The following is a 23,516-nucleotide window of genomic DNA, read 5'->3' on the forward strand; positions in this document are numbered from 1 at the left end:
GTGGAGAGCGGGGAGGGAGCGATTTTCGGCGGTGCCTGGGCCTGCCTGTACTGGTTGGCCAACCCGGGCAGCAAACTGGTTGAGCTGGTATCGAGCGTGAACGCCTCAACTCCGAGCCCTTACATAGGCACGGCTCCTATTAAGGTCCCTCCTCGGTGAATGTAACTTTTAATTTCCGAGGGCGAAGAAGGTGTGTGTGAGAGGCGGTGGAGGCTTCTGCGGCATATGGAGTTGCATGTAGTGTGGGATCAAGTCCCCCAGCACTAGGAGATGTTAGGGCCAAGGCTGGTGGTCGTGACCTCAGCTCTTGGCCTCACGTGTAGGTGTCAGGGTGGGTCTGGCTGCTCTTTCTAAACGTCACCTCGCCCCGGTTCGACGTATGAGATGAGTGGTGATTAAGGTGTTAGACAGCTGCTCATTATACTTTTACCTTAATTATCTGATATGGAGCCTTTGCTTTGTGGATGGCAAACCATCTAAACCTGGGGCGTAAGAGGGAATTAATTTCCTTCTTGTCCTAAGCCACTGTAGTTTCTAAAAGTAGCTTTACAGTTGATTTGGGAGATAAGGAAGTATTATTATCCCAAATTTATGGAGTGGGAAGATGAACCCAAGTCTTTGACTTCTCTGAGGTAATGCTGTGTGGGGAGCCGAGGAGGGAGCTGGGAACGCCTCTGTTTGCTGTTCCTTGCCCCCTTTTGTGCTCAGCAGTCTCAGCTCCCACAGTAAGCTGTTGTGGTTGAGCAGTCAAGCACTTCTGGGTCTTGGGTCTCCATTTTTTCATGTTTCATATGGAAGAGAAGGGAGAAAATCAATTAATGCTCAGAATTTATATTTGACTTCCACCTCCCCCCCCCCCCCACACCAAGCGTAAGGAAGTCTGCCGAATATTTACTCGCACTCTTCCCAGACTTCTTTTCTTCTTGTGTTTTCCTACTTTATACCTTCTAGCTTCAGAGGTAAATGTTGCAAAAAAGCTTCACTCATTATGTAGTCCAGGACATCATTTATTTTTCACCCTGTATGAGATTGGGAATCCATAGAAAAGGCAGCATGTGGTGGAATGCAAGGTGATATCAAATGGGTCATGTGTTGCAGAGCATGGACAGATGTAATGACTTGTGGTCACGCATCAACATTTGAACACTAATGCCCAAGCATGGCAGTATAGAGTGGTCTCAGCCAAGTCTCTTATTTTAATTGGTTTGGCTGCTAGAATATAATATATGATGCAGTGTAAAAGATTGTCTATATGTTTGTGGTGTGTTTTACAGACAGCAGTGTGGATGGGATTTGGATCTGTTGCAGCAGAGAATGAGACTTTTTTTTCCTGGGACCCAACTTACCAATTTTGTAGCAATCGCAACAGCTGCTAAAGCAAATCGTTAACAGGGAGGTGGAACTGGTGCTCTCTTAATTCACGTTTGTATGTACATCTCGGTCCTGGAGTCCTCATCTTGTTCATCAGGATAGGAAGAATCTTACCTCCGTGTCCCAGAGTAAAATGCTTCTTCCTACTGTGTTGCCCCCAGAAGGGGTGCCGCCCCAGCGACAAGCGGTGGCTGCTGCCACCACCATCCGCCTTCCCAAACTTTGTAGTTCTCTGGTAGCATCTGAGTTTTGATCTCTAGGGTCCTCCAGTGCTGAGGGTATTGCTAGGGTGGCAGTGAAAGTGAGGCGCCAGATTTAGCCTGTCCATCACTTCAGACTGTCTGCCCAGATCAAGCTGTAACAAACAAGCCCTGCAGTAAGGGAAGGTATTTGCATCTTATGACTACTAGGGAAGAGACTGTTGTTCAGTGTTCTATAATTCTGCAAAAAAGAACAAAATTCTGTGGCATGAGCAAATAACATTTGCAGAGCTCAAGTGTTTCCCTTTGCCAACAATCAAAGGCATGCGGCAAACGATAGGGATGCTACAGCCTGAGAAGACATCGCAGGAATCTTTTTGTCAGGGAGAGCGTTAGGTGACCAAAATGTGGGTATTATTGCCGGTGCCATCTGTAGTAATGGTAATGACTAAATAGCATTTGAAGGACAAGCTGCTCAGTATTGAATCTCTCATCTTCCCTTTTGCTGCCTGGTGAAATTTTCTGAGAGATTGATACACTGAACACTTCTGTTTTCAGAGCAAAATATGTTTTTTCTTCTTATAGAAAAGTTGGTCAGCCCTAAAAGGATTTAAGAAAAAATTACGTGTTGTGCCAGCTTACACTGTATATCACAAAAACAGCTTGCGTGAAAGGAATTAATGTGTGTATTTCTTTAAAAATACTGTGTGGTTTTTTCTTCCTGATAGCAGTGCTTTTCCAACTGATTTGTTACTGGCCAAAATGATTTAAAGAAAGCATACTTAAACTCTTCTTTTGTACTATATTATTTTCTCTTGTATGTGGACATTCAAGGTTGTTTATCCCCAAGGTTAATTCATGTACTGCTTTTCATGTGATGTTACCATTTGCAAGTTTATGGTTTTAGTTCAGAGCAGTTTAATACGCTACATCCTCTCAAGGTTATTGTTTTATTATTTAAAATATTGTAACACTGACAGACTTTGCCTCTGTCCTTTCAAAAAAAAAAGTCAGATCCCTTTCCAACTAAGTTTCATTAAATTTCAGTGAATAAAAATATCTTGCCTTTGAATTCCAAGACTGCAGAAATAAAAGGAAGGTATATCACTTGAAATGCACATGTTAGGAAAGTGAAGCATCTGAAAACTTCAGTGTTGTAAGATACTGTTGTATAGTGTCACATACCTCTGTTGGCTTTGGTGGCTGGTGTATCTGTAGCAGTGGAAAGGCATCAGGGATGTGGGTTTTTTTTATATTAGGTAATTATTTCTAGACATGCTAATTGAAGGAGCATATACATATTTAATGTAAATGAAACTATATATCCTGCATGTTGATATTATATGAAGATTTAGGTAGTAAGGCTTTTTTTTGTCTCATGAATAAATAAAATACAATTATAACTTCCTTAGTTATCGGTCTTTTAATGTGTGCAGAGCAAAACCGACAGGGGAAATGCTTTTAAAATCTTATTCATATCTGTCATTCACTTACAAATGCATTTTAAGGCTACAGAAAAGTAAGAGCAAGGCTTTTAATTCTGTTTAATTCTGGACTGTTCAGGTGATCAAAAAAAAAAAAATCTTATTTCCTTCTTGTGTGTTTCACCTCTGCCAGAAGGTCCCGGTGTCAGTATTGCTGAGTAGCTTCTTTGGCTTTTCTCTATTACACTTACCTTGACCACTTCTCTTGAGATTTGGGTTTTGCACCAACTCTCTGACAGAGCATTGCAGTTTTCAGCCCTTCATTTACAACTGACTGAAGCTGTTGAGCAGATCCTAGAGGCAGTAATTCTCAGTTTAAGTTTTGTATCCACCTATGTGTTGTGTTGTTTTGTTTTTTAAAATATTGTTTGTATAGAATTTTTATGAATAACTGGACTGTACAAGCTGGGGGGGGAAATACAGCTGATCAGGAAACTAATGCAAATTATGGGAATGCTAACTGCATTGAGTAACCTCCAACTTAAGTTCTCTCCTCCCTGTTTCCATCTTCCTCTTTTAATTGCCTCTCTCAGTTGTTCTCAGCCTGGTAACTTCGAGTTTCGTGAGGTCTGTGTATCTTCTAGGTCCTGTTTGATATAGTTACCTTTCAGGTGACGTGTGTGTGACAGGTTATACTTAGCTGTCAGTGTACTGTGGTACAGTGACTCGGGTCAGTAAGTATGTTAAATACACTCGTGTTATACACCCAAATTTAACTTTCCTGTGAATCTCTCCTACTGGCTGAGCGGGACAATCTGGATAATGTGCTTAAATAATGGAAGGAGTAGTAATGCTGTAACTCAGCCAAGGTTACTGCAGTAATCAAAAGCAAAGTTCTCTCAGTACTGCAATGGATTTTTTTTAACCTGCATGGTTTATGACTTTAGATAATTTCAGAGTTCTTTTGCTGTAATTGACTTGTGTTTGATATTTCCATCACAACTTCATCTATTACTTGTGTATTTTCTGTGGTTGGAAGTAGTGCATGTAAGAACATGGTATGTGTTAGTTTTCCCATTATACTTGTATTCAAGCAGCTCACCCAGTGAATTAGTGCTACTTAAGTCATATAGTGGTCTGCTATCAAATTGACAAAAAAAGTGACTTGAAATCTTGGCTAATCACAGAGATATTTCACAGCATAGTATTACCCTGGACTGACTTTAGATAGGATATTTAGATATACCTCTCACTGTGTTTTATCTCCACAATGATGAACGATGATGATGTGTGGATGTGTAAAGATAAGAGGTAAATGTGTTTCACACATTGGAAATCTATCTAACCATTAAAATGAAAAAAAAAAAATGCAAGAAACTCAAGAATATTGTTATGTTATTTAAAATACTGTAACACATCTGCCAGACTTTGTGTCTGTCATTCAAATAATACACTTTTTTTTTCCCCTCTTCTTCATTCCTGTCATGAAACTGTCAAGATCCTAAACCCCTACCACCCAGTACACTCTCCACAGGTCTGAATGTTGTAAGGATCTTAGTAAAGTACTTTTTGTTGCAGTTAAATAGTAATCAAAATGTTTCATATAAAATTACTTTTGCTTTTGAATTGTCTTGTGTGTCCTGTGTATGTACACACATAATGCATATACGTTTTGGGCTTTCTGCAAATGTAATTAATTCATATATTAAAATGCCTGTTGTTCACATCTTGGTTTTTTTCTTCATTTTCTTTCTGTAACTCTTAAATGAATTACCTGTAGTAATAAGATAAGTTACACTTTTCCTTAACTATTTAATGTCTATCTCCTCTGTGATATGAAGTCTTGTGAAGTACGTGCTTGTCTTCATTTACTGTATTATTTGCGTATTATCATTTTTGCTTACCGAATGCCAGATCAAACCGTGTGGAAATGTTTTGCCCTAAATTCTGGGACATCAGTTTCTCTCTTGCACTTGAACATCTGGAGGTTTTTGCTACTGCTTTCATGTGTTTGCGTCTGTTTTCCTTTGATCAAGAGGAAGCTGATGGTTCTTGTGGTATTAAGGTGCTGCTTTGCTGAGATTTCTGTGATCTTGGCATAAACTTCAGTTACGTAGCAGGTAGGCTTCTCTTTGCTTTTTAGCCACTTTTCAATGAGAATGCCCAAAGCAGAGATGACTAGAAGAAGTATTCCTGAGGTTTTGCAGGGTTTGCAGTTGCGTGGTGGTAGCTGTTTGCTTAGAAGTCATTTTGCATTAAACTGTGTGTTTCTCAGTGTGTCAAAGTTTGTTCTTTCACTGTGGTTTCATGTTATTTTTCTTGGCATAAATAAAGGTGCCAGTAGCAAACTTCTCTTATTAGTGTTTCACTTCTGTTAAATTAATTCCTTTACAATATGGAAAGTGCAACTTTTTGTGTTCCAGTGTTATGCATATGTGCTTTTATCGATTGGGATAATTTGAAAAACGTAGTATTGAGCTGAATTTCTGCCACTGTAAAACCATCTCAAAAAATCTTCAAGAAAATAGTAGTAACATAGTATGTCTGATGGTTTTCTCTGTTTTAATGCCAGATGCTGGAGGACGTATTGTGGTTTTGTTTCAATTAGGTAAGATCTGGAAGTATGCCTTGCTTGGTTCAATTCATATGAATTACCAAATTACTTGTCTCATGCCAAGCAGAAGCTAGCAGAGCTCCTCTTTATTTCAGCAAAACATACATGCAAATGTTTCTAGCTTGCAATTAATTTTGGTTGTAGGTGTGGTGGAATACTGAAATTCTTAATGTGGCTTTCATAAAAAAAGAAAGATACAAATTTTCCTAAGGCAGTGTCGCATGCCTGGGTTTGTTAACTACAGCAAGAGTGCTGAAGGGGTCTTCCCCTGCCGGGCCAGGGGGAGCACCGCTGCTTTTTCAACTAAGCATTAAATCAGTGACAGTTTGAAGAATGCTTTAGTCTGAATAAACTAGCCTTGATTATTTAGTTAGAATAAACTTCAAATATGTAATTATACTGTAAGTAAAATAAACCTCATTTTGAAAAAACTCCAGTCATACAAAACAAAAATATTTTCTCATGCTGCTAAGGTGGCCATGTGGCAAATTGCACATGAAAGGCCTTTCCTTTTATTCCAGAAGGGAAAATAAGACAATACTGCAGTTTTTACCCACACATCGTTACTGTGATTTTACATATTTTAAGTAAGGGTTTCTAATTTCCTTTCCCGCGGGAGGGTATCAACTAATGATCTGGTTCAGCTGGACAGAGACTTGCTGCAGTGAGGTGGGAGGAAGCGCTCCTGATGGGGTAGCCTGGTAGAGCGTGCTTGTCGCCAGCTGAAGAGAACTTTTGCCATTGGCGTTGGACCCGATCTGGGAAGTGCTTTCCTTCTTCTGTCGCTGGCGACTCGCCTGCTCTCGCCAGTCATTTTCATTCCCTTGTTTGTGTTGAATGTGGCATCCGTGTGTGTTTGTACAGACCCACTCTGCGTCAGGGGAGAGACCTCAGCGAGAGGACTGGAAACATGCTGTTGGGGCTCTTAAAATGCTGATAAAAAGTAAGCCAATTATGGCTTCCAAAATAAATGATGGATGGGCTGGTTCTCTTTTCCCTGTCCTAAAGGGAAGAGGGAGTAAGGCTTTACTTTTATCCTTAGTTTCTTAACTTTTAGAACTGTGCTTCAGCCACAGGGCATCTTTTCCCCATATGTTTAATGGTCTATTAATAGATGTAAGTATTTCCATTATGTTTCCTGGATTTAGTAGCGCTAAGTGCTGTGGTTATAAGTAGACATGGCAATTTTCAAGAGTCATAGGAAGTGGTTTAATAGTGCAATGAAATAAATGGGTGACCTTCCTTTGGCATAAATGCGTGTTTGATGAGGTTCTGGATGAGGATGCTGGATTGCAAGGTTGTGGTGCAGGATGTGTCTCATGGCTCTTTGAGGCTGCGTTGGGGCACTGAATGAAAATGTTTGAGTGATGCATAGGGGAGAGATTGTTTAGAGAAAGTATTCTGTAGAAGGGTTGGATTTTTGTGGTGTTATCAAGTTACAGAACTGAAAGAAAATCTGAAACAGAAATAACTGCACAGATTATTTGATGCATTTACAGATAACGGGAAGAGTTTGTTTTTCATAATACTTCTTATAATCTAAGGGTAGTTTTACATATTCCACCCTTGCAGTATGTTTTCCCTGTTTTGGGTTGCTTTTTTTCCCCTCTGAGGTCTTGTAACCTCTGTTCTTATACCATAGTCCCTAACTGTATCCAGTCTTCCTTTAAGTCTCATACTGCCAAAGGGTGTCTTAAAAAGAATAGGTAGCTTGTCTTTGAATCTTAATATACTTAATCTGTGATTAAGTTGCCCAAATGATGTGTGAATGGAACTGAAAGTCATGTTACACAATGCAAGCACATCCATTTTCAAATCCAGTTTTTGTCATGACTGGTCTGTTCGTAATGCTGAAGACAAACTGAAGACTGTAAAGGAAGTCTGCATGCAACCAAGGTTCCTTATGATGAATGCTCCCTAAAGCATAGCGACAAGCTTACAGGCCATGTAGCAACTCAAAAGGTGTTTAAAATAGCACAGTAATGCTCCTGGAAGACCACTGAATTCTCTGTTGATGTAAAACCCCTGCAATACATAGATCTTCTGTTGCCTACTTGCTGATAGTGGTGCACCTGTGCTATTGATAAACCGACATCTACTAGGTTAACTCTTGAATTTTTATAAGATGGCTTTTTATTTTTCTTTCTGATGGTGTTTTCTTCCTTCTCCATTCTCATCTACTCACCCCTGCCAATGAGGTTGTGAGGTGGCCACTTTAGTCAGAGCAGCAGCATCTCCTTCACTGCTCTGTCTTCCCTGGCGGAAGGCATTGAAGATAGGGTGTAAGATCACAGCAAGCATACAGTATGCTTCCTAGTGTCTCACAAATTACAGTTCCAGGAGCTAGAGGTGTATCCAGAAGACTTGGATACATCTTCCATCATATTCCTATGCTCTAGCCTGCTCTTCGCTCCAGGTTAGTAGTTGCACTCAATGCAGTAATTGATTCTTGTGCCCCGTGCTCCAGCAGAGCTCACCCCGCTCCATGCAGCCTCGGGAGTGGAGGGAGAAAAAAGCATGATGCTAAGGAGCAGGCTGTGCCCATCAGATGGGCTCTGGCAGGAACAGACCTCTCACCAGCCCACCTGCCTCCTGCAGTGGGAGCCCAGAGGGCTAAAGTAGCTCTTAAATTTTTCTTGTGGCAGCTGCAGGGGAGGCAAGGAGACTGGGAAGAGGAAAAAGGTGGAAAGGAAAAGATGCATTCCATACTATTTAACCTCTGCTTCAGGCATTACTGTTCAGAAATGGAGAATCACCATATCAAAGAGCTCTTTGAAAATCAAAGGTAACAAAAAAACAAATAGGCTGAGGAATGTTTTCCTAGTCTTCACGGCAGCTATTGGTTAACATGTGTTGCAGTATGATATACTTCCTTAAGTTATAGACTCAGAGAAGTAGAGGGGCAGAAGTCCTCAAGACGGTTTTCTGATGGCTATTTTGCGCTGAAACAAATGCAGATATCTCCTGGTGATTCACAGACCTTGAGAAACTCTGGTCAAAACTCTTATGGTATGAGGTAGCGCTTGGAAGATGTAATTTTTGTATTCTGACCTTCAGTCCCAATGGCTGAGAACTGCTGGAGCTGATTCTGAGAAGCAGCATTTCAGGCTGATATATTGTACAGTCCTTCATAAAATTGGACAGCTGAAAGGTACCAAGAAAGCAAACTGTTAAAGGAATATGGAATAGCTGTTCAGCAACTAAAAGCTAGCTTTAACTCCCAACTAAATTTGAATGTGTTCAGCCCCCCCCTTTTTGTTTCCAGCTATATAATCTACCCCAGGTGGATCCATTCCTCTTGCTGCTGTCAGTTCAGGCATAGAGGAAGGCCATCCTTCTTGTGTGTGCATAGACCTGCTCTTCCTTTTTCCAGGCTTTCCTATTACATGTGCAGGAGGGGATGCAACTTTTGCTGCAACTCTGACTCCTCCTCCTCCCTTCCAAAATATTTACTGGCTTCTGTTACTTAAGCCAAGTCAGCCTACTCATCCCTCTCCTCCTTTCACTTGCTGTGGGTAGGCAGGTTTTTCAAGGCTGACTCTATATTTTGATTTGTATCTACGTGTGAAACAAAATTCTGGAAGAGTGCAGGATTCCTGTGCAAGTGCTGACTTTCAGCCTGGGTGTGTGGTGATATGGGGTTCTGCATTCAGCAGAACTGCTTTTGTTGCCACTATCAAACAAAAGCCTTTTCTTGTACAGGTGTGTCCTGAACTTCGATCTGACCACAGTTAGGCTGTGGCTAATCAGTCCTGGCAAGGAGTTCAATAGTCAGCTGCCTTCTGTTAAGAATGCTACATCTGATGAACGTATCTTTCCAGTGAGGCAAGGTTTGTGGACAGATAACCTCTTTTTATTAGACCAACCAATTATAGTCCAAACAAGCAAGCTTTCTTGCCCATCGATCTGGAGAAGGAGCAGCTGCACCCTGGTTCATGACATGTGGAAGTGGAGAGGAGAAAAGAACAGGAGAAGTGGATGCAGGAGCCTTGAGGCTTCCTTGGCAGCAGCGAGTTCCTGCTCTTACAGAGGCACGGGATGTTGTGACCCAGCCTTTTAGATTGGGACACAGCACCTGTGATCTTTTACTTTGCTATAGGTGTGCTGCAGTATGGCAGCTGCTCAGGGTGGTTCTGTTCAATGCTGTGCAGGTTCTAGATAAGCACTAGTCAACAGGGAGGGAATAAAAGTTCAGATGTATAATTTGCTTTGAAAAGTATTCCAGTATAGTTCCTGGATTTGCAGGGTGAATGCTGCTATTACATTTCAAGAAGTATTGACCAGATGAAGTTAAGACAAATCTCTTGAGATATAGAACAAAGTGTAGAATAAGCAACTGCTGCTGTTCTAGTATTACCATTGATGGGTTTTGATTTTTTGTGCTTAGGTCCAAAACTACTGCAGTTCTTGTTCACTTCCCCTAATGTAGCAACCCTGATTAGTAGGCTTATTAACTAAAGTTGTAATGGTGGAATTCCAGATTAGCAAAGGGAAGTAAAACTGATGTAAAAAAAATTCTAAAAAAATCAAAAACTTTTTTACATATCTTTCTTGTCAGTATGTTTTGGTCCAGGATGCATACTTCTGTGATTTTTAAAAGTAACTAAACCAAGAGAGAATCACTGACGTGTAGCATCACTGTATGCAGTTTTCAGATTTCTTGTTGTAAATGCTGTAGCTAGCATATTTTTGAATGCACTCTCTCGCAGTAATTGCTAAATATTTATCAATTTCTAAATCCAGTAAGTACATTTAAGTAGGCAAGGCTGTTGTTTTATATACTGCAGTTGATTTGTTACCTAGGTTTTTCACCTATTTGCACTGTATAGTGAATGAAGAGATAAATGACACTGCTGGTTAGCTTCCATGAAAAATGTGATAGAGTTTCCACTTTCCTTGCTTTGAGAGCTTCCTTTGTCAAGGAAAAATGTCAGATGCAAGCTTTCTGACTTCCTGGAAGAAGTAAAAATGTCAGCCATAATGCTGTTAGCAAGCGTTGGATTTTTCATTCTGAATGTGGTGGGATTTATGGCACCAGACTGCAGGCACTTCTGGAGCTAAAATGCAGCAGGCAAACATGTTTCTGTGGCTCTTTTTGCATGGGCTCTGCACATGGGGACTCTGCTGGTATAGGCTTCTACCATTTCTTTAGTAGAAAGGAATTTAACAGTGTCAAGTGTATTGTATCACTAAAGCAGTAGCAGCTTTGCTGGTTTTCTATAAGATTTTTATGGAGGATTTTAGGGTTAGGAGAGGATAGAAGAGATCCTGCTGCCACCTACAGCATCACCAAATATCAGATCTATTCCTAGCATTCACATGCTGTCCTTCAGTGTTTCAGGATTTAAGTTCCTAACATAGTTAGGAATACACAGTAGTTATCTGAAAAAACACCTTTTCTCTTACTGAGCTGAGCTGTGCTTCTCATCGGGACCCATAACTGGAATCCACTGCCAGAGCCTTACATGCCCGAGGGCAAATTTTTTCAGCACATTTGAAGGGAAGGGAATATATGAGGCCATGTACAACTACGTAGTTTCAGATTTAAGAGCTTTCAAAATAATTATAAAGCTATTCTTGATATTTAGCCTTGTTTTATTCCTCTTGACGAAGAGTTCAGGGCAGTGTAAATTAAGGGGGGAAAAATTAAGATCCTGTTTTGAGTGTTGTGTAAAATATCCTTAAAAGTTTTTTGCCTTGGAAAATAGTATATATTTTCATCTCCTACACAGATTGCCTGCTAAGTATAGAGAAGTAGCAGCTCTTTTAACACTTTGCTTGTAGCATGAGAGCATGTGCTTTTTAAAATGGTTGGCAGAACAGCAAACTGCAGGCAGAATAAGTGAGGTTTTTTGTGTACAGCACAGACACGTGTAGGAGACGGAAAGTTAATCCAAGCGGATACGGTAGCTATTGAGAAAGGTGAAGATTTCCCTTACTACTTTCATGTCTCATCTTTTAAAATCTAGCTAGCTGAAAGGTGTGTAGTAGTCTCGTTTGACAGGGTGAGAATAGTAGACAAATGCATGTGGGGAGGGGAGGTTTGCAAAAGCATTTTAAAGTGTATCCTCGTACATGTGTGTGGAGGTAGGGGGTACACTACAGAGAGGTATATGTTGGCAGGGATAGTGCAAACAGCCCGCTTTATTTTAGGAAGAGTTGGAAGTAATGGGTATGAAGCTGTACATATTTTTTGAGAAGCTCTAGAAGGAAGGTAGAGCTGAAGGTGGTTGCCTCCCTCCGGGTCCTGATTGCTTAGGGAAGGTGATAAGGGAAGAAACTTTAACCACAACAAAGGCACATCTTGGGCTTGATTTTGGGGAGGTGAGGAGGTGGGGTGTCTACAGTTCAAAGCTGGGATACTGAGCGTCCACATGTCTTGCGGATGGGCCTTATGTTGGGGAGACGGTATAAACAGCTGTGAGGCAGTGTGGGGTTAACCTCAACTTGTTGCAATTGTGGAAATCTTTCAGTTTCAAAAACCTTCACTGTATTTGAAATATTTAATGCAAAATATTAGTGTTCTTTTTCAGCCTGTGTTAACGCTACTATACCGGAAGTCTTAAATGATGACCAACGCGAACCACCGTTGAGGTAGTGTGCACAGCATTGACAGCTTTGATGGCCACAGTAAAGAAGGAATCCATTTGCTCTTCATTTTTCTGTAGGAGCTTTTAGTTTGTCTTCTGAAAACAGACAAACAAAATCTCTGCTTTGGATATACGTGGGCAAGTTCTGGCAAATTGTTCAGTGTTTTTTCTCTGCAGCTGCCTGTTCTCTGAAGAGCAGTGTCAGTGAGGGAAAAATGGTAGGAAGCTCACACTGATGTTTTGTTGTGGGGGAACTAGAGAAACGGGAATGCTTATTTACGTGTAGCATGTTCTTTTGTGTAGCTGGTGCTACCAAGACATGACTGTAGTTATGTATATGTTACCAATAATGAGCAATTGGTATTGTTTTCCCTAAGCCTTCTCATGATGCATTGATTTTTTTTTCCTCCCAGCTTGAGTACTCTACTGTAAAAAATCATTATTAGTTGAAATCACTAACTCGTGACATTTGCTCTGATGTTTCCCTTTCTACTTAGCTTACTTAGTGAGGTTTGAGTTTTGCAAGGAAGATACATTTGCTAATCAGTGACCGTGACTTGATCCCTTAGAAGAATATAGAGCTTTTCAAATAGCTTGAATTTAAAAAAAAAGGGGGAGGGGAGGGGGGTAAAAGACATTGGAAAGCAGGTGGGTGTGTTGTTGTGTTCTGTTGTTTTTAGAGATGTTGACTTAAAAGCGAGAATGAAGCTCATCATTTTATTGTTAAAGCTCTGAAAAATCATGGAGGAATAAACAAGCAGTAAATCTGTTAACATATTGTAGTGCATTATCTAGCATGCTTCTTGCAACAAGATTAAGACTATATGTGTGTATGTAATTACTTTTTTACTGTGATACCATGGGTGAACCATGGAACTATAACCTGAATTTCTCGAATTTTAATCTCACCTCTGTGCTATTTCTGCATCTATCCTCTCTCCTTTCCTCAACTGTTGCAAAAACAGCCTTTGCTGTTGGTATTAACATTTTTATAATGCTTTTAAAAGGCTGATACAATGTATTTACTAATACAGGTATAGGTTGTTCATTTGGAGAGATTAATACAATTTTTTCTTGCCTCAGAAGTTTGTCTATATACTCAGGAGGATTGACTTTCTTTTACGAATAGCAATGGTTTGCATGGGAAAAATCTTGAGGAAGCTATTTTTGAGCAATACCTCTTAATTTACTGATGTCAAGTGTAAAATGAAGGCCAAGGAGAAGATGGTGAGAAGAAGGCATTCCTGTTCCCTGTTTTTAAGATCGATGAGAGAAAAAAGACCTGGAGTAAAATCCATTCTCAACTACAGTTTTTGCAAGTTCCTTTATTTTTAACAGATCTTGCCTCCTACTGTTTGTTTTAGTATGAAGACGGTGTGCAGGTGTCTATGTAAAGTAGAGAAAATAATCCTAGAAGCACCTGGGCAAGGACATACTTAACTCTGATCAATAGTGCAGAATGTGGGAATTCTCTTCCTCTAATGAAATTGCTTTTTTTTTCCCTCCAGCTGTTTCTGTCATTCCTAATGACTTACTTATCAAAAGGTATCACTGCTGATATTTCTTTTACGGAAGGGGATTTTGCATTCCAGACACTTGGCTAAAATTGAGCAAAACCATGCTTAATAATGAATGACATACATTAATTAAAGAATAAACAGGGTCCATATATATTCTTATTCTGTGAAGAAATGCCATTATATTAGAGAGCAACTCATTGATTTTCCTCATTTATAAATATGGAAACATCAGGGTTTTGCGTATTCATTTTTATCTTTAGTCAGATCTCTGCTTTTATGAAAGAATTTTTTAAAAGGAGCCTGCTGCTCCTGTTAGATGATCCTGGAAAAAATCAACGTATGAGGTTGTATACCAGAACGTCTACTAGATGTATTGACTTAAAAATCTTTCATCCTGCATGTAAACAGAAAGAAAAATGCAGTACAGTGAGGTTATTTCTTTATTCTTACTGTTCATTATTTTTCATCCTCTGGTAACAGATTAAATTTTTGCAGGTGTTGTGTGTGTGTGTATATATATATATATTAAAAAAAAAAAGAATTCTTTGGAAGTGTCCTGTATTTGCTTCTACTTTCCATAGAATTCTTTTATACCTTGTCACAGGAAGAAAACAGCATGCATCCCTTTGGTTCAGTGGGATTTATTGTTGTGATGGGAAGAAGGATAATGGGATTAAGATTAAATAAAGGTCAAGCATTTTATGTTAGCATTACTGCACTGCTGTTGTTTCCTAGTGACCTTTTTCAAGAATTGCTCTTGCTGCGCTTTCATTAAACTATGAAATCTCCGAGCTCTCCTTGGGTTTATTTCTTATCTCTGAGGTTAACAGAGCGCGAGTGCCATCTATTTCATGCTGCTCTGAGCATTCAGCTTCAGCAAGTGCTGAACCTGAAGGTATCTATTGGAAAGCTGGTACTATTACTGTGTTAATTTGCTGAAAAGAGACTCTTCCTGGGAAACCGAAACTGCTAATGAGCATTTACACAGGTTTGTCACAGGCAAAGAAAATGCTGTCAAGTGCAGGTTTGTCAGTGTTCTATCAAGAGCTACGTTCTCTTCATCTACTTTAGGCATTCCGCTTCTTAAATGTTTCAGTTTTGATGAAATAGGTTTTGAGGCTATGTTTCATCTCTTTAGCGGTCCAAGGAGATAATTATGAAAATAAGTGCCTAATATTTTGGTTTCTTTGCTAAGATGCTTTAGCTGGTGTGTTTTCCGTTCTTCTGAAAGCCTTGCTATTCTGTCCTCTCTTTCCCTCAAGGTCTGTTCCTCTGACAGTGGAGGAGTGCTGCCTTCGTTCAGGAACCCAAAAGCTGACGATGGAGGATATAGTTGTATATAATGGGACTGAAAAATACGAGCTTTAGACAGTCTGTTGGAAACCTTGATTTTAGTGTGTTCTTTTAGAAGCCTTTGATCCTTAGCTGGAAATTCATCATTAAATGTCCCTTCCCCAAAGGGATCTATGTTCTGCTGCCTAATGTTGTTCCTTTGTCATCAATAAAAATGTAGAGTTTTGACATTTTTTTTTTTCTCCAAATGTTTAAATAAAAACTGCCTGCATTGCTATTACATCTGCAATGTCATTTTTCAGCTGTTAGTAAGCAGGCAAATGAAGACAGGTGGTATTTTGAAAATACCTGTAGAAAATCCTCCCATTCCCTGTATGCACCCTAGTGCCTCCCTGGCAGGAGAGGCAGAGAGTAATGCACAAATTGCATTACTGTGCACAATTAGGTGCTCTGCAGGAATTCGTCTGACATCTGTCTGCGCTGGTTGTCTTGCGCTCCCTTTAGGTAGAGTGGAATAGGTACTTCTAAATTCCTTCCTCTGGAGGAGGTGACGGGTTCTAGAAGTACCCCCCCCCCGCTCTCCAGAAAGTGAGTGAGAGGGAAGCTGAGAGCTATTAGCTCAGAGGTGGGTGTCTGTTTACTCAGGCAACTGAAGTTAGGATAAATCTCACCCTCGCTGGTACATTGGAGATGTTGTAGCTGTCCTAATGGAGTGCTCTGTATCTGAGAAAACAATTTGTGAGCCACCATCCGCTCTTCATGAGTCGCTGACAGCTGTAGCAGTCACTTTAATCCTCGCTGGTCAGGCTTTCAGGCGTGCTGGAGGGGTGCAGGAGGGCTGGTTACGGCCCCTCTCGTACACTGGGGAACCTGCTGCCAGTAGGCAGGAAGCCAGGTGCTGTTTACAAGTTGGGTTTGTCATTCATGTTGCAAAGGTTAAGCGCCAGCCTGCTCTGACATTTTCCCATCTGCAGGAGTGTGTTGCTGCCGGCTAGCAATTCGTGGAGCCTCTGCTCAGCCATGGCCCTTCTCAGGAACCTTTCACTAACTCACAAAGATGTAGTCAATGAGACTTTTCCAGTGGCAGCAGTTTGCATTGAGCTGCTGTCTTCCTCAGTATGCTGATGGCTTTCCTTAGTGTGTGACTTGAGATGCCCCATCTAGGCAAGGGAAAGCCAAAGCCACTCGTGATCTCTGTGACTTGTGTGATGGGCAGCATACAGCCAGGAGGCTGTTGGTTCGGCACCAGTGAGTTGATTGCTGGCAATCACTTCATTTAAATCACTTCTTCATTTAAGAAGGCAGGCAAATTTCACAGGACACTTTTAATAGATGTATTGATACGTCCTGAAAAAATTTACAGCATGCAGCTGTTTCTCTGGTTCTGAAATAGAAGCTTGTTTTAATCATAAATAGTATTACTGCTCCATATATACTGTATGTCACTATAACCTTTGACTGCTGTGGTTACAACACATGCTACTTAAGCAAATAGTGTTTGTGGTGTTTTAGCTTTTGGCAATATAGTAATTGGAAACATGGGATGGACTTTATCATGAGAGTTGCCCGTCCCTGTTTTAGAAGGGTCTGTGTAAGGTAAACACGTATACATGGATTCCTGTGAAGCCTGTCATTCAGCAAAGCACTTGGGACTAGGTTTGGAAAAAAAAAAAATTCTAAAAATCAATAAGATTCAGGCTTCTGATTTGAGTTTTGTTTTGATTATACAACTTGTTGATCCACGTGGGGTATTTCTATTGCTAAATTGCAGGTAGTAATGAGAAGAGTTTGGAGAAAAGAGTATGTTGCCAGATTAGTAGATGATGTAGGTATATTTAATGAAGACTAAAACGTAACCTCCTATATTAATTCTACTTATTGGACTTGGATATTGGGTACATATTTCCATTGCTTATTACGTGTTTACTGGTGATTGTAAGTTTATTTTCCAGCTAGAAAATATTTATAGCTATTTATAACTAGAGGGCCACATACTTACCAGGCTGCAGAGCCCCCTGCTTTGGAGATGAAGCCATAACTGAGTAAGTAGAGAGCAGATTTCTCATTTTGGAAAAGAAAGAAGATGAAGGGGAACACTGGGTAGGGTCCCAGATAGGAAGGAGCCCTGCTTTGGCTTCTGTCAGGAATAACCATTCTTGCCTGTCGTAAGACAGAGATTTCAGCTTCAGGAAGCCTTTGCATAAACACAGCAGTTCAGACAGTGGTTTAGATCTCATTGTACCCCTTCTCCTGCATCCTGCTTTCATGAGGAGTGGTAGAGTTTGCCATACTGACACTCCAAAAATCTCCATCATTTGCCAAATACAGGTAGTATGTCATTTTTGATCAGTTTTCCTGCCATGCCCGCCTTCTGTTATTTTTAATGCCGTATTACTATTATAACTATAATCACTGTGGGACAGGGACTACCTTTTATTTCATGCATCTGATGCACAGTGCAACTCTAAGCCCAATATTAGAGACTTTGTGCAGTTTTTCCTACAATAGAAAAGAACAGAATTTTTTTTTTCCTTTGGGAGGAGAAAAAAATTCTATCAAAATAGTACTTTCTCTGAATCCTTAAAACGTGCTTAAACAGCAGAGTAAAGGAGGATATTGGAAATAAAAGGACATGGGGGAAATATATCTAGATGAGAACATGGAAGGGAGCATAATCTCTGGAAAGTTAAATATTAAATAATAATATTACAAGACAAATATTTTTGAGGAGCAAACTGGTAAAGGCATAAAAAGGACAGTGAACACCCCACCCCTTCACACAGACCCTGCCAGACTTTGTGGCAGGTGGCTAAATGGTGCACGTGTGAAAGGAACAGTCAAGAAACATAAGTCCGTATCATTGAAGCTTAATTATTTGCATTAGTATTCTGCGTGGAGGAGCTTAAAGGGTGTTTCTTGTCCAAGTCTTTCTTACACTGGAATATAGTTTAATCTATTGCTTAAATTATATTTGATGCCAGAGGAAATTAGTCTCAACACAAAGGCTTAAAAGATCTAGAGAACTGAAGAGTGCCAAATCAAAGTTTTCAAGTATAAAACTGAGTAGGCAAAATATGATATACTGGGAAGAGCCTATGTGTTTTTTCTGAGGAAGTGTATCTTGTAAACCAATTGGACTTCTCACAAGAGGTCAGCAAATATGCGGGTGGAGTGATCCAGGAGGAGTATGCTTGGATTTTCTAAAAGTTGTTTATAGGAACTTCCATCAAAGACCCTAAACACCTTGAAAGCTCTTTACTGTCTGGTGAATTCATAATTGATGTGGAAAAATGTGTGAATACCGAGATGGTGTTTTCTGTTGATAAGGTGTTAAGAATAGTCATGTAAAGAGTAGTCACTTACTAAAATTTATTAGAAAAATTAGTACTGAGTGACTGAGCAGTAAATGGCAGATAAAATCAGCATCCATCAGTACAAATGTGTGTGGGGAGTAATGTCTGTGGGAGGCAAGTGTAAACTATGAAGTGTTTTGAATTATCTGGTAACATTGGGGAAGGTGGTCTTGGAGGAGAGCCGGTTTGTGGAGGATGGACCTGTACGGTGTATCAAACATGAGGGTGACAGCCTTCCCCGTAGGAAGTCCCTAAGCTGCTTGTCAGGATGGGCTTGGCCAGGACCCCCTGCACGTGCTTCATCCTTGTGTCTTCACAGAGTTACTGCTGTTGCCTGTAGATGTGAAGAGTCTTTTGTTCTGAGTGGTATTAATGATCGTTCAGAGGCTGGTTATCTGTGGAGGTTTTCCATGCAAGATGTGCAAGCGAGCGAAACCTTTCTTAAAGTCAATTTTAAGGGTTTGTGATATAATTATTTCCTAAATATTACGTAAATTTATTTTTAGAGAGAAACTCTATCGGTTGTGTTAGAATTATTCATGATAATTTCAAATAATTTAAAAAAACCTTCAACTCTACCCAGAATTCGGCATATGTGAGAAGATTAACTGTTATAAATGCCTTTAGGGACTATTTGCACTGTGAAGTCCCAAATCTATTTGAAACGTAACTTTCTGCAGAATATGTGCAGCAAGGAAGACTTCGTCAAGCCTACTGTCTTTTGTAAAATCTACAGGTCTACTGTGTATTCTTGTGCTTTTTTCCTAGTACAGATTAATCATCCCATGTCATAAATATATAACCATAGTGTAGACTTGCAGAGATTTTCAATTCTTTGTAAAAACTAGGAGTAATTTTGAGAATGAAAATCTAATTATATAGAGTGTTCTCTTTTTCCTTATTCAGTATTTTCCATTTTAATCAGATATAAATGTAATCTTCCATAGCAAAATAATTTCTTTCTTATTGTTTTATGTTCAAAGGGACTTCTTCAGTTGTCCTTTAAAATCCTAGAGTGGTTTAATCAAGATAAGAATATAAATTACTTTCTTTTTTCCAGAAGCTAGGAAATTGTTTGATTTTGAAGATGATGATGTTGTTCTTATTAATAGTCTATCTCAAAACATCTACAGTAATGCTGTTTCTAGAACATACATCATCTGACACTCTTGAGCAGAGAAGCATGATAATTATCAGTTAGCCTTGTTGTATGTAGTCGTGTAGTGGTATGAACACAACAAAACTCTGCTCCCAAAGACAAGTCAGAGTTCTTGGCACCTGATTTTGCTTTAGAAAGCTATTTATTTTTACTGTGTTGGCTTTATAAATCAAATAAGGCAAATGGTGTTTCTGATGGGATTCCAATATCATGGGGTTTACTGTCAATGGGCCAGTTCTTATCCAGTTCTAAGGTAAGTGGAGCTAGCATATTGAAGACTTAACACCACCAAATGTTTTCATTTTCCATTCCGGATTTTTTTCCCCCACATCTGTTTCCTGCATGTAAATTTACATACATGGCCTAATATGCTTTTTCTACCTCTGTCTCTCAGTTTATAAGTTACCACTTTCAGGAATGCAATCACAGTATTGTATTTGCTTGTTTTTCATCTTCAAAATATCCACATCTTTATCTCCTTTCTATGCTGTTGTAGTATATCCTAGTTTACCAGAACTTGTCTCTGCAAAAGAGAGGCCTCACCTCAAATACTGTGTTCAGTTTTGGGCCCCTCACTACAAGAAGGACATGGAGGTGCTGGAGCGTGTCCAGAGAAGGGCAACGAAGCTGGTGAAGGGCCTGGAGCACAAGTCTTATGAGGAGCGGCTGAGGGAACTGGGGTTGTTTAGCCTGGAGAAGAGGAGGCTGAGGGGAGACCTCATCGCTCTCTACAACTACCTGAAAGGAGGTTGTAGTGAGGTGGGTGTTGGTGTCTTCTCCCAAGTAATAAGCGATAGGACAAGAGGAAATGGCCTCAAGTTGCACCAGGGGAGCTTCAGATTGGGCATTAGGAAAACTGTCTTCACCGAAAGGGTTGTCAAGCCTTGGAACAGGCTGCCCAGGGAAGTGGTGGAGTCACCATCCCTGGAGGTATTTAAAGGATGTGTAGATGTGGTGCTGAGGGACATAGTTTAGGGGTGGACTTGGCAGTGTTAGGTTTATGGTGGGACTTGATGATCTTAAAGGTCTTTTCCAACCTAAATGATTCTATGATTCTATTCTATGAAAGCAATCCATGCATGTCACTTCCATGCTTGGTTTCAAGTTCAAATCAAGAGCATGCTGTACTGCAAATCTGTTTGCTCTCTTTAAATTTTGAACTGTGTTTGATGAAGCAATTTCTTAGTGAAATCTCATTCTTACGTGTCTATTAGATGGATATCTTGTTTTTCCTTCAAATATCCCTGTGATGTACAGAAGTTAGCTTCTAATTCTTCTGTCAGCTAGACAGGTTTGGAAAACATAGTCTAAAATGCTGACATCTCTGATTGCATTTCTTGCTTTTTTTGTGAGTGCCTGTTCAGGCAAGACAAGGAGAAAGGCAAGACAAGGAGAAAGGGGGATCCCTTCCCTGCTTTGCCACATTCCAGACAATAGCACTTTGCACTGTCCTTGTGGTGTATCCCATTTGTCTCGCCACGCAGCCCTGAGAAAGCCTTCTGCCTAGCCCTGGTTGGGGGGCATAATAGCTTTGCCATTATGCCTGTTTTGAGTAACTTTAGTCTAGAGCTGTACAGTCTGCTCTGTCTGTTATAAGTCCGGATTATTTCACGATGCTGTAGACTATTTCTTGAGCTTTTCTTTTATGATCTATCAAAGAACTGCTGTTAACAATGCACTTAAAAGTACAGCAATATCAAATAACTGAAGTTTTGACCCTTAAGAAGGGGCACAGCGCTCTGAACCCCTCTAGTACTCTGGGATGTACACATTAAGAGAATTTCCACTGTATTACTCTAAAAGATTGACTGGTTTTGTAAAGTGTTCTGAACTAGGGCTTCAGCAATTGCAGAGAGTAAAAACTAAAATTTTAAGAGCATGTAGTTAAACCTTCATAATGCCTTAACTTTGTCTTCCCAGATACACTATTTGCTTCTGTTTTTCTTTTTAAAAGCTTTTTTTGCCTCTGGAGATTATCAGAGTGATGCTCTTTCTTCTCTAGGTTCCATATTCCAAAATATTCAGCTTGGTCTGTTTTTTTTCCTGTGCAGATGACGGAGGATGCTGTGTATGCTTTATTATCATGCTCCTCAGTGTTCTCAAACATCCCCAGCACTATCTTTACAAATAAGATGAACATGTAAAATAAAATGGATCTCAGTTGCCCCAAATAAAAGCCCTTCCTCCTTGTTTTGTAGAGCCATCTGAGACCTTCATTTTGATTTACCCAGTGATGTTCTTAAGCAACATTTAGATTGGTAAAGTTGAAATACCACAACAGATTTTAATCGTTTGAAAGAAGCTAGTTGTCATGCTCAGGCGTAGTATTGTGTTTACAATAAATTCAAGCATTAAACAACATCCTAAGTCAGGCCCATCAGGTTGTGTGGCTTAGGTGTGAAATTCCCTAATTTAGGCAGGTCAACACCCACCACTTAGCTTTAAAGAGCCATGCTGCTGCCTCCGTCCCACGTGTCAGACATAGCTGCCTGCTTCAGCTGTAATCTGCCAAACCCCTATATTAGGTTTGCCGGTCATGGCATGGGGGAGGCGATCGTGCAGAAGCGCTGTGGAGCTGCATGTGTTGCTCAGGGTGTCCTGCCTTCAAAGCATTCCTTCGCTTTCCTTCCACTCCCACTGCACGGGGTGGCCCTCCTGCTCCGCTCTGCCTTGCCAAGCCAGTGTACAGTCGCCTTTGCAGGGTAGGCAGAGAAGGCGAGTGATCTGCTGTGCCTGTGTGCAAATGTAAGATAGAAATCCCCAAATACGATCTGCTGCTTGTAGGTTTGAGCTGTTTTGGTTAGACATACTCTGGAGTTCCTGGATTGCGTGTACCTACGCACACACACAATTTAGTAATTCTTTTCCTGAGGCCAAATATTTCTACTTCAAGCTATTTTGGTACAGTGAGTAGGATGAAAATTTTCTTGATAAGCCTTAAAAAGTAATTAGAAGAACCTGGTGTTTTCAAATACCATGCTTTGAGTGTGTGACAGACTTGCTGGGTGAGTAATCTACATCAGATATCTATAGAACAACACTCATCACCTTGGTGTTGAAACACTAAATCATAGGGGTTTTAGATTCATGGACTTTGTCCATAGGGACTATGATGTCTGTCTCTGTTCTTTACTTCTGGGGTGCCAAGCAATCCTGCAGTGTAGATGCATACTGCTGATACACTATACTGAATAGGTAAATTCTTCTAAATACATTTCACAGGGGCCATCTTAACGTGAGCATTGCTGTGGTAATGTAGAGGTATTTCTAGCTGTCACAGGCAGCAAGCCAGTCCTCTTCATGACATAGCTTTGCAGGTGGCCATTAATGGATTTCTGCACCTGCACAGAGCCTTCCTGATTGTGGTGGGGGGAATCTAGCTGTACTTAGCCATTGTGGGATCAAGGCATATAGCTATGCGATATATAGTCCCCCCCTCTCCTCACTCCCAGAAGCAAATCTGATAGGGTCTCCAATGTAATGATTAATAAGTCTTTTTTGCTATAGAAGTCTAAAAGCACAGCTGTGATACTTCAGGTTGCAACTACATATAAAATCCTATAATTATGTCTTGGTATGATAGTGTCTTAATTTCTTTTAAATAAATTGACTCCCCAGGAAAAGCTGTTATACTGACAAGGAGCTTCATTTGTCATTTACAAATAAATGAATTTCCTAACAGCTTGAATGCCTTATGTCGAGCTGCCTATTTCTGACTTAATGAATAATGGAAGAATTGGAGGACACGTCATGGTGTTTTTGTTAGGGTTTTTTTTGAATTGCATAATTGGATCAATCTTGTAATAGATTTTAATAATTACGAAGTCTGAGACAAGCTCCTATTGCCCAAAACAGTATCCCACACCTTGTGAAACAAATAGGTGAGATCCACACTTCTTCAAGCCTGTTGACTGAGGCATATATAGAAAATTATGAAAATCCCTTCCATTTGCAAAAAATTGGGTATTTTTGTCCAGAAATTAGATTCTCAG

The 23,516-nt window shown here is 40.1% G+C and overlaps 1 protein-coding gene across 3 annotated transcripts in view; it reads left to right on the plus strand.

The window, feature by feature from the left end:
* The window catches only part of MAP7D2 (MAP7 domain containing 2), an 86,562-nt gene that overhangs the window by 779 nt on the left and 62,267 nt on the right, over positions 1-23,516 (plus strand). The window lies entirely within an intron of this gene.

This window comes from Calonectris borealis, chromosome 1 (genome assembly GCF_964195595.1).
Source record: "Calonectris borealis chromosome 1, bCalBor7.hap1.2, whole genome shotgun sequence".
NCBI classification, from domain to species: Eukaryota; Metazoa; Chordata; class Aves; order Procellariiformes; family Procellariidae; genus Calonectris; species Calonectris borealis.